We start from the raw sequence: 12147 nt of genomic DNA on the forward strand, positions 1-12147 counted from the left end.
GTTTTCATAGCGATGCATCTATAGCTCTATGAATAACCTTTAAAGGGATAGTTCACCCAAAAATGAAAATTCTGTCATTAATTACTCACCCTCATGCCGTTCCAAACCCGTAAGACCTTCGTTCATCTTTGGAACACAAATTAAAATATTTTTGATGAAATCCAAGAGCTTTCTGACCCTGCATAGACAGCAATGCAACTGAAACGTTCAAGGCCCAGAAAGCTAGTATGGACATCGTTAAAATAGTCCATGTGACATCAGTGGTTCAACCGTAATTTTATGAAGCTATGAGAATACTTTTTGTGTAAAAATTGCAAGTCATCCTCTCTGTCGAACAACATGAGGGTGAGTAATTAATAACAGAATTTTCATTTTTGGGTGAACTATCCCTTTAACATTCATAGAACCTTTCCATTCCACAAAAGATTCTTTATAGTTGAAGTTATATTTAAAATGGCTCTTTTAAGAAGGTTCCCCAAAGTTTCTTCTATGGCATCACTGTGAAATCGCCCTTTTGGAACTTTTATTTTTAAGAGAGTAGAAGAACCATTTTAAATATATAACTATAAAATATATATTAACTATAAAGAACCTTTTGTGCAGTGGAAAGGTTCCACGGATGTTGAAGGTTCTTCGTGGAACCACAGATGCCAATTAAGAACCTATATTTTATAAGAATGTATGGCATTGCTGCGAAAAGCCCCTTTTTGGAACCTTTATTTTTAACAGTGTAGGTTGAAATACTGCAACAATGCCACAACGTCACATCCCACAAGACCTTGTATTTGGTCATCCAGAGTAAAGAAACGACGGGAAAGATTCGTACCAGATGAGGATGAAAAAGTTTTAGGCGAGTGCCTTGAAATGGCTTTTGTCTTGCATTTCTGTAATTGCGGCCACTCTCCTTAGCACTCGCTGATTGCTTCAGAGCCGTTTTCTTGTTTTGTTTTGTTTTTGCTTGTATGGATCTCAAATCTCGAGCTTTTATGGGGCTCCGGGGGCCAGAGTGGAAGAGCAAGTAAGATAATATCTGCAGCTTTTCAGATAGGACACCGCTCAGTTTAGGTCAGCAGAGATGGACCAGAAGTTTGGAAAGTAATGATTTCACCATTTCATCAAAACACGCTCTTTAAAGGGAGGCAAAGGGAGGTCAAGTGCAGAAACCACACTCAGGCAGAATTACCCTCTCACCCCTTAAGAAAGCTAAGGGGGTTCTCAGCAGGGAAGCCTGAGCGCCGCACCACACCAGTGACGAGAAAGCCGGCCATCAGTGTGCAGAGGCAATTTCTGCCACTTGGGGATCACAGGTGAAAGGAAATTGATGGGCACTTTTCTATTATTAGTGCCAGTGAAGGAAACATTAGTGTCAGAAGAACTTGTTGAGCTGCTTGTGGTTCTCTCCACCCATGTTCCCCAGAGGACTTTATACATTTCTTGCCAGACTTGATGTGCGGGCGCCAGATTTGGCAAAATCCCTCCCCACAAACATGAATGCTGGGAAAATAATCTTCAGCGCTGAGATCATTAGCTGATTAGCACGGTTACCTGGAAAGGCTGCACCTTCTGCCAGGTAATCGGGGTTTCCTCGCAGGGGCTGCCGAACAGATGCTGCTTCTCGCTAAATACAATGCATTACTTATGGGCTGCTTAGCTAAACAAGGAATCGCTCTGTACAGGTTTGCATAACATCGATACGGACATCTGTCAATGTGACTTTTGAACCGCCTCTGCCTCGGCCTGGCAGGTAACCTGACGCTTATCGCTGCGTCGTTGGGTAGATTAGGGCCACCGGCAACCATAGATCTCTTTAATGAATAATGAAAACACCCCTAGCCCAAGCTGACCCTTAAAATCGGGAGATTTCCTCCGCAACTGGTGCATATAAATTAAGAATTATGTGTATATATATAAAAAGTCTATAAATACATTCATTTATATCATTAGGTTTGCTTTGGGATGCCAAACAAACTCTTTTCAGCACATCAGACGACAAGGTAAAACCCTAAAGACTGTAAAAAAGTTTAAATTATATATATATATAATTGGGCTAATATAATTAAGATTTTATAAATAAAATACATACATGTACATATAATATACATATATAATATTATATATTTATATATAAATATATTAGGAATATATTAGAAATTAGTAATAAGACTTTTGTATTTGTAATTTGTACATTGGTTCTCCCTTTAAAACTGTGCTTTTTATCTTCTGTTATAAATATATATTTCATTATATTTATGTATTATAAATATATAATAATTTTGGCTACAATATTGAGCACGTGAAGCAGCTGTGTGATCTGACACTTTTTTAATTTTCAAGAGGGCACTTTCATCCCTACAACAAATTGGATCTCAAATTGTCTCTGGTTTTCCATGCATGCAGTTTGACAATTACATTGTATACCAAATGCCAATTTGCACATATTGAGATTATTGGTTTTAATTAATTGATTGCAATCTCCATGATAAATACCCTCTTAATTTGGTCCTAATTACCCACATGTCATTTGTGTGGTGTGACAGCAAAAATACAAATTAATAGTGATTAAGGAGGACACAAATCTCCAAACACTTGTGCCCTTCGGACATGCTCTTTGTATCTCATATTTATGCTTAAGATCGAATGATGCAGCTACAGTATTGTTTACAAACCCTTTCAACAACCGTGCACTTCAAATCTGTGATCAGCGCGTGCAAAAAAGCACCGGGGATTCATGCTACACTGCTTTAAAATTCCTCCTTGCTAAATCAAATAAACAAAATGACTGTACCTACACGATGGCCTCTGTCATACAAGCAGCCCTGTGGTAAAAAGGTTGAAGAAACAGTGCTGAAATACAAAAACAATCATGCAAATGCCTGACAATGTACAGTAGAATGGCAGAGAAATGCACAAAGGCCTGACAAAACAACATGACGAACCAAACATTTCAGTCCCGGAGTACACCAGAATAGTACTGGGAACACAATGGGGGGGACAAATAGCACATTTGTGCCTGAAAATACACCTCTTGTGGCTTTTTTCAACCAAATTATGGAAATGTAAAATGGCTGTCTGCGCTTCCTTGCAGCTGACGTCTCCTAAGTGGATAAAATTCATGCTAAGGTAAAAACATAATTTCCCAATTTCTTTGTTGAGCATAGACAGCACTTTAATCCCATTTATTATTGTGAAGGAGATTCTGGCATTTAAAATTTGTCCATCTTATGAAGCTCACAAAGGTTCTGGGCTGAAACAAGAATGTGTTAAATTTAACAGGGAAAAGAGGTTCGATTCAGGTGAGGAAAAATGACAAACAAAATCTTACTTAAATTTTCAGAGGGGAAATGCACAGGCCTGTTGCTTCCCTTTGAACATTAGCCAAGAAAATGTAAAGCCATAAGACGTTAGATCAGTTGCAAGATGTTGGACACACAGATCTACTGCTCTAATGTCTTGTGGAATGAATCAAAGCCATTACAACTTACAACAGCCCTTCTTTAACACAGCATAAACGCGTGTAGGTTTTGTAAACAAGCATAGACTAAATAAAGTCGAAGCAAGAACGGGGCACCTCCTCTGCGGACTCATCAGTGTCTTCTCCAATTGCGTAACATCTTCACTTCCTCAGCACACACTGAGGACTCACATCGATCTCACTTACTGAGGACAAACGGTCATTAGGTGTCCATTTAATGAGCTCGGAAATCAGCATCCTGGATTTGTCACATCCTAAAAGACAGTATGAATGCTTTGAATAAACAAATATCTCATTAAACATGCAACATTTTATACATTATTTCATACCAACAGCTTTTAAAAAATCAGCTCTCTCAGAACTTTTGAAGATTCTTATCAGGTTTACCTGAAAATTGCCAGCATTCAGCAAGCTGGAAAGATGGTTAACCTGATTTAAACTCAATTACTGATTTGTCAAAAATCAAATTAGCTTCATTTTGAGGGTAAATGTGGTTGAGCCTCGTAAAAATAATGAATAAAAGAGCAGGAAGCGGAGCAGAGCAGAGCATTTGAAGCAAAGACTAAACCTGATAATTCCTCCATAAAAATTATCAAAATAAAAAGTCCACTTGGTTATTGCATGCTGTTTCTTTTAAAATCAGCCCAAACTGTGTGTAAATGTGGCTGGGGGCAAAATATGCTCTGAATCTGCAGCAAAACACATTTAAATATTAATGAATAAATAAACATTACAGTAAGTGATGCATATTATATTTGCCTAATTATACACGAACAACTAGTTCCGTAAAAAAAAAAAACCTTGAAAATGGCTCCTCGCTGGTTTTGTAATGTTTTGACAGTGTGTGCCGTATCTACTCATTCAAACAAGTAAAAAAAGGACATTATATGAAATCACTGTGTATTAATCGGAAGCAGATCAGTAACTTGGGCTGAATCCAGTCGATAAAATGTGACTATGACAAAAGTGTCTCAGTTATGGGTTTAATATACACCTGTTTGCATATTAACTGTAATTAGTTACCCAAATAGGGATTATTTTGTGTTATTTTGTGCATTTTTTCCTTCTGCTATAGCCAACAATGTGCCTCCCCTGACACTTGTACAATGAACTGCAAGAAAAAGAAAAAAAAAAGCTGCTACCGATTTGCTTCATGCAGGGCTGTGGTGCACCCTGACCAAAGTTAATCAAAGCCCTTCAATAGGACAGAACGCTTCATTGTGCATTGTGCAATTTTAAGACTTTGCCAAATTTGATCACAATATAACAGATAAAGGCGACTGAGGTGTCAAGCATTAATCTTAAAACCCGATTTACTGATTTGCATCCATACAAAAGCATATGAGTTTATTATGAAATGCAATTGACATGCAATTCATATATACAGTGGTTTGAATGTGTGCCTTATTTAACACACATTATTTATATCATTTGATCATTAGTACAAGCTCCAAAACCTTAACTGGGTGTGTCAGATAAGAGAGACATTCAAAACGAGCAGGACCAGGATTGATATGATAGTAACTGTGCATGAACAAAAAGAATATAGCCTATAAATAGCCTGCTGTGTTTTATTGAACATGCACAAACTGAAATGCCCTTATATCATATTGTAGTTGTGACTAGACAAATTTAGAGATGTCAAGGAAAAGCACAATGCCAAGTGACACGCTGTGTGCATCTAAATCATGATGTGTGTAGGAGGGCGCTTTATATTACAAACATTAATTGCATGTTTTTAACCTTCACAGTCTTCCTGGCTGCTGATGTTGTGTCATCTATTTATGGTGGTGAGCTAATCAGCATGCACACAAACAAATATATAATGGAAGAAGTCATCAATTCTGTATAACCATATAGGCTGTTCGGGGGGGGGGTTGCTGGTCTTAACTGGTCTCCCATCCTGGTCAGCAAGGTTATTATACAAGGTAAAAAAATATTTTTTGAAGTTGTAAATAAAACAGATTCTTGGAGTAGGTTTTAAAAGAAAATGCGATTTAAATTTGTCTACTTTAAAATTTCATGTTTAATTTAATGTTACTTTCCTTTGTTTTTTGTAATTGTTCGTGAATTTTACTAGCAATTTTACACCAATTTTTTCATTGTAGTTTTGAATTTATTTTGAATTGTTTCTTTATTGTTATTATTATTACAATTTTCAACTTCCGTTGAATTTATTTTTATTTATTTTTTTGTACATTTAGTTTTTATTTTAGTTTTAACATTTTGTTTCGGCAACAGTTATTTTTGCAGTTTACTTGAGATTTATTTAAACTGGAGATTATTTAATGTCACTGCATTTAACACAGACATTTACCTATTTTTTCAAAGTGCAACCTATTCACATCTTTTATTAAAACATAAATGGAGTATGAGAAAGATATAAAGTAGCCTACATAAAACACACTTTTGTGCATTGTTAATATTTAATCATAGTGAGTTGCAAAGGTTGGTTACACTTTACTTGAAGGGGTGTGCATAAGACTGACATGACACCTTCATAATCATGACATGACACGTCATGAATATGAAGGTTTTTTTATGCATGTTTATGACAACTGTCATTAAGTGTCATTCGCTCAGTTATGTAATTTTTAATGCAAAGATGACATTGTTTGAGATGTCTTTGTTATGGGCTATGGTTAGGGGTAGGGGTAGGGTTAGGTTAGGGTTAGGTCAAATAATGTCATATTTGCATTAAAAATGACATAACTGAGCGAATGACACTTAATGACAGTTGTCATAAACATACATAAAACCTCCTTCATATTCATGACATGTGTCAAGTACACCCCTTCAAGTAAAGTGTTACCCAAAGGTTTAAAACACCATAACAAAGTTTATCAAAAACATAATCTAAAATTTACTTTGTAGTTATTTTTATTGTATTTTAATAAGTTTTGTTGTCATCCCTGGCAACAAATAAATACATACATGAACAAAAAATGAAAATATATTTTGGTTTCAGCTCATTTTTGTTCACAAATCTCACAATTTATGTATGTTTTTATATTTATTCCAGTCATTGAACACACAAATTTACTTGTTGTTTTAATTTACTTTAACAATACTAACACTGCTGGTCAGGCTGGTCTGCTAGCTGCTTTTAGAATGAGTTTGGTCACTATTAGCTGGTCATCTTCAGGTGACCATTTTACACCACCAAAGACCAGCTAGATGAGCATAGCCAAGCAGGGAAATAATCTTAACCCAGATAAAACAAGCAAACATTCTTAGGTTTATTTACTTTTTATTTATTTCTAACAACAGGCTAATTTTAAATGTAAAGGAATACTAAAATAAAATCCCGATTGACTTTTATTATGAAAGTTGACTTACAGTTTTTCCAGCCATGCAGTGACGTCATTCGGATCCGCTAAATTGACAGGCCACCTGCAGGGATGCAGCAAGGCTTTAAAGGGACAGGCTTCGTATGCATGGGATGCTTTTGTTACAACACATGGAGAGAAGAAGACGGGCTGTCATCTCCAGCGAAGCGTCCTCCGAAGCGCATCAGCAAAGCCACGTAAGATATCCTTCATTTCATACCTTTCTGTAACAGAAAAAGAGCTTTTCGAGAGATTTCGCAAAGACGATGTCAACCAGAAACAAAGTGGTGAGGATAGAGTTCATGTAAGATCTTTAAATGATTTTTCTTTAAACATCCAACGCCCTATAGCGATCAGAGTCATGTGTTTATCAAATTCAGAAATCTTTTTTGTTTGTTTTAATCAAAATATTAGGAAACTAATGATTCGATGTTGTAACAAAATGTGTCTAGAATATAAACTACAAAGATTGTGATGTCGAATCCGAATGCACTTGGTGTCAGTCGCATTTCTTGCACAAAAATAAAATGTGTGTGTTGTGGGGAAAGTTACATCAAGTGTTGATGATCCTGATCAACAGGTGACAAGAGCATCAGCATGTCTTCTTTAAGTCAGTTAGATGTAAATTGCGGTGGGATTTGAATGCCGAATCTCTGTGTAAAACATGATGGACGTCTATTGTGAAGCCAGCCTATGAATGCACCCCTTTATAAATGACTTAGCAGTGTTTGTCAGCTTATTTTTTCTCTGTTGAAAGCCTCCGGTTCAAAAACGGCGACATTATTCATTACTGTTAATTCTGTTCTATCTTCTATTCAATCAAAATAATCGTTCTCCCCCCAAGTCAATATGGTTTTGCAAAACTTCTATTGATTATAGGAGAGGAGCTCCTTCACGATCCCTAATTCCCCAGCTGGTGTGTTGAGCCAATGACTACAATTAGATTTGAAGAGCTGTTTATTATAGTTATCCTTGGCAAATCCAATATCAGAGCAGTCCTCTACATCCTCATCTTTCTGCCGGCGCTAATCATATAGAGGTGATCCTGGTGGCCTTCCCTCAACGTTTAGCTCCAATGTATTCCGATGGCAATTTAATGCAATGAAGTGAAGGCTGAACTCCAGCCCTCGGGGGGAATATGTGAATTCACACATCTCCAGGTGGGCTTGTGTGTGGAGTCGTTCATATCTCGTTCAGTACGAAGAAGAAAAAAAGGCTTGCCTGAAGGGATAGTTCAGGCAAAAAATTCTAGTTCAGCCATTTACTCACCCTCATGTCGTTCCAAACTGAAAGTGGAAGACAAAAGATGATGTTACGGACTGACAGCCTCAGTCACCATTTGTTTTCATTGCATCTTGCTCCACTGAATACTGACTAAAGCTGCTTAACATCTCTGTTTTACTTCATAGCAAAAAACAAAAATAGATATTGAATGACATGAGGGCAAGCAAATGATACCAGAATTTAAATTTTTACATTTTAAATTTGACCTCTTAGAACACTAAAAACATCAACTAGGTTAGAGGTAAGTTTGTTGTGTATATGCATTTACAAGGGAAAATAATTGTTAAAACGCTCTATGCTTTGCAAAAGTGCCCGTTTTCCACAAGCGGAATGTAAAAAAGGTGAAAAAAAACATCAAGGAGGTTGATGAACTCTTGAAAACATCGAAAACAACGTGCTCAATGCCCACTCACAAAAAAATATGTGAGGAAAAGGGCGCATATAATTAGCTTCCGCCGGATATTCACTAGGCGTCTGCACTTCAAACAATTTCAGCACCACAGTGCTGGACAGCTCCCAGTGTCACCGCACAGAACAAGGGAGTCAATGGCAATCATTTCCAACAGCACGGGATCAGCCCACGGGACAATTTAGCAAATGAATGATTTATTTGGAAGTAGATGCACTAATGTTAAAGCCTCCCTGAGAAAATTGCCGTTTTGACCCCCAAGAATTCCTCCTGATAGCTTTTGGTTTCTGAATGTATATTATTGTGGGTGTATATAGATCAAGGCACTATTTAGTGCACTTAAATTAAAAACCAAATTTTATTAGTTGCAACGTGCAGCAATGAATTTAATGCACTTTTTGGTGATGAAGAAATGCATCGAGTTTAAATGATTATTTAAATGGGTGGAAACCAAGATGCTGTTGTGCACACAATGGAGAAAAAAAGATAAAATAAAGCTTTTTTTCTAGATGAACATAAGTTAGACTGAGCTGTAGGCTGGTTAATCTAGTCAGAATGAATTATTTCTTGCGTGGGGCTTAGTGACAAACCTCTGAAGCACTGAACAGATGTTCTGAACCACCTGTTAGATGCTGACGCGTTCAAAGTGCATATTGTGAGATTCTTAAAAATGATTCCACTTTTGTCTCTCGATGATGCACAGATAAATCTCACTCGGAGATGTTCTGTGCAATATTGATAACCACTCTTCATTACAAATATAATAAATAAACGGTGTTATCTGTCAGGAAATTAAATTAGGTATGCTGTATGTAATTATGGTTGGTCAACCTTGTGGTCCTATCTGATTTACAGACATACATTATGTGTGTAGGAGAGACCGGGGAGTTGTAAGACCATCAGTTTAGCCAATTAGAAATGAGCTACAGAGGAGAATCTTACATTGACCACCACCCTTCTAAGGTGGGTGGGTAAGTGTCTGTTTGATTTTTATTTTCTTCAGAAAAAATAAATGAGGTAAGAAACATTGGTTTGATATATAGAATCCACTTAAGCTTTTCATCTACATTTTGAAAACTAGAAATATCATGGCAGAGCAGACATGAAGGGTTGTAACACTTTCAGCACTTTTTAACACTTAAAAAGCAAACATTACATGGACACACTCTACGAGTTGTTTGTCTGCATTTTATGTATTTTTATATATTTGTTTCAAATTTTGTTTGCTTTTTGAATTAAAATTAATAAAAACATCATACACATTCATGTTTTATGTTAGTGTAACAGTGGACAGTGAGGAAGGTTGTAACAGCACCCTTCCCTTACGAAATTTAACCATGGTTTTACTACAAATAAAACCAAACACCATGGCTACTAGTTAAACCATGGTAACCACAAATTAACCATGGTTTTGCTACACGAACCATAGTTTAACCATGGTATTTGTAGTAAAATTGTGGTTATACAAATGGTAATCAACACGCCAAAAGACCATGGTGTCTATACTTTTACTACAATAAACCATGGTTAATGTGGTTGTAAGGGTTGGCATTATTTAGGGATACTTTGTAAATATCTATAGTAGATTAATTAAGCATATAAATATTGTAATATTCTATCAAAGTTTCAGACTAGTAGCAAAAAAAAAAGTTACAGACCTGTCAACAAAACGTGTTCGCTACATTTCCAGGTCTCACGTACACAGAAATATAAACTAAAAATCTTTAGTACTCCAATAAAGCTTGATTAAACCTAATTGAACAAGTCTCCCAGCTGTAAACTGACAAACAATCGCAGAAAAGCTTAATAGTAGATAACAAACAGCGAAATTATCGATAATTTCTCGCTGTTTTATTGGCGCGTGGCTGCGCCTCAGAACTCCTCGATCACGTGCGGTCGCTGTGGATGCGCGCGAGCGGGCGGAGGTGACAGGTTGTCTGTGAGCGTCGTGATGACACATTTACATGGAAAAAACACTTCCAGAAATGGCAGCCCAAACGGTTCGGTGCATGTCGCGGTCTGTACTTCGCAAGCAAGAAAAAAAAAATCGTTCAGAGCAGGTGTTCAAACAAGAGGATATGCGCAATTAATGCAATTAGATGCAGCTTGGTTACCAAAATACTGGAGTAGGTCTGAATAAAACACAGTGTGTTGACTTTTAACATGTAGATAAACGTACTTTGTCACCAGAGACACTAAACTAGACGTTAAACGTGGTCTTCAACGTTTTTAACATTTGTTTTTATTCAGTGGATCCATTTAAAGAGACAGACAAAAGGTGACAAACAAAGCATTTTGTTTAAACGTCTGTTACTTGGTATTTTTTGCATTACATAGCCCATACTTGAATTTGTAGCTAACAGATATGCAGATATTATATCCAAGGAGTTTAGAAACATACAATTCATCTCTAAACTGTGTAATTTATGTCCTAAGATGGATTGTAGCATTAGCATTATACATGTATGTTGCTCCCATCATTATCCTAATTTTATTTTAATTCATAGTGGTGGCCATATGGCAAACATTTAGTTAAATGTTATACTAATACAAATACACTTGCTAACAAACAGTGTACTAAAAAATGTGAATGTTAAATATCAAACTAAATGAGAATCTGAATCAGGTGAAACCTGTTCTTTGATTTTACAATCCTTTTACTTAATCGCAAATTATAACCAAGGCATTCGGTTCTACTTTTAACCTCAAAGTTGTTCTGTGTATTTTTATCAGGAGGATGGTGGTCATGTACGATAGTGATTTCTAATCAGTTAAACTGACAGTGTTACAACTCGCCTTGTGTTACAGCACTCCCCAATCCAATATCAAATAACAGCTGTTTAAATATATATAAATCCTAAGAGAGCCACTGCTTACTTAGCTCCCCGGCGGTAACCGGTTCCTTCTAGATAGTGTTTGAGTTCACAGCGCTGCGCATTTGAACTGTTGCTCTGAATTGGATTTGAGCTTCAGGGACCTTTCAGGCTCCTCTTGTTTGGTGTTGCTATTTCAGAGCGATATTAGACTGCAGGGTAGCCTTGTGTAATATTGTGGAATCTACTGAAGCATCATCAAGACCTCAAGGGCCTTTTAACGCAGCCGTTTTCACGTTGGCCCCTAACCTTGAAGATGGCAATCCGCTTTTCCACATACGCATTTTCCAGAGTAGGTCGGACATCAAAACGTGAGAGAATCTGCGTACAAGCGATGGCCATTTGTGGCTGTGTTTGAAGTGTGAATCAGCCAATGTCAGTGACAGTCTAGCAGTCGGGGACGTGGAGCTGTGGAGCAGCTGTCCACTGGGGGACTGGAGGCGATGGGAGGGGTCGATGAGAGGCTGACAAGGAGCATAAGGCCTTAAACCAAATCTGCTGGTACATTGTCTGCTACAGAAAGAAAAAATTGTAGCGATCAACTATACTTTATCTAGTTGGTGAAGAACTTCTTTAATATATGAAACCTATAAAATAAACCAATTTTATATATATATATATAAAAAAATATATATATATTTTTTTCCCCCAAATTAATCACCAGTGATCCAGCAAAACCTTCACTGAAGTCAAATATCCTCAAGTTTTCGGCCATCTAGTTCAGAATGCAAATGTTCCCTTTCATGGGAACTTCGAACTGCGTCCTCTAGGGGTCGCTAT

At 36.9% G+C, this 12147-nt stretch overlaps 2 long non-coding RNA genes across 3 annotated transcripts in view; one reads left to right on the forward strand and one right to left on the reverse strand.

Moving 5' to 3' along the window:
- Window positions 1-3493: 3493 nt before the first annotated feature.
- The window catches only part of LOC107654147 (uncharacterized), a 33790-nt gene continuing 25136 nt past the window's right edge, over window positions 3494-12147 (reverse strand). For both annotated transcript variants that reach the window (XR_001630309.1, XR_001630308.1), the window contains exons 4-5: window positions 6812-7025; window positions 3494-3726 (exon numbers count right to left, since the gene is read on the reverse strand). This is a non-coding gene — a long non-coding RNA (uncharacterized LOC107654147). The remainder of the gene's footprint in view (window positions 3727-6811; window positions 7026-12147) is intronic.
- Window positions 6927-12147, forward strand: part of LOC107654146 (uncharacterized) — an 8927-nt gene continuing 3706 nt past the window's right edge. The window contains exon 1 of the long non-coding RNA XR_001630307.1: window positions 6927-6998. This is a non-coding gene — a long non-coding RNA (uncharacterized LOC107654146). The remainder of the gene's footprint in view (window positions 6999-12147) is intronic.

This window comes from Sinocyclocheilus anshuiensis, unplaced genomic scaffold, assembly GCF_001515605.1.
Source record: "Sinocyclocheilus anshuiensis isolate Anshui unplaced genomic scaffold, SAMN03320099.WGS_v1.1 scaffold115, whole genome shotgun sequence".
Lineage (NCBI taxonomy): Eukaryota > Metazoa > Chordata > Actinopteri > Cypriniformes > Cyprinidae > Sinocyclocheilus > Sinocyclocheilus anshuiensis.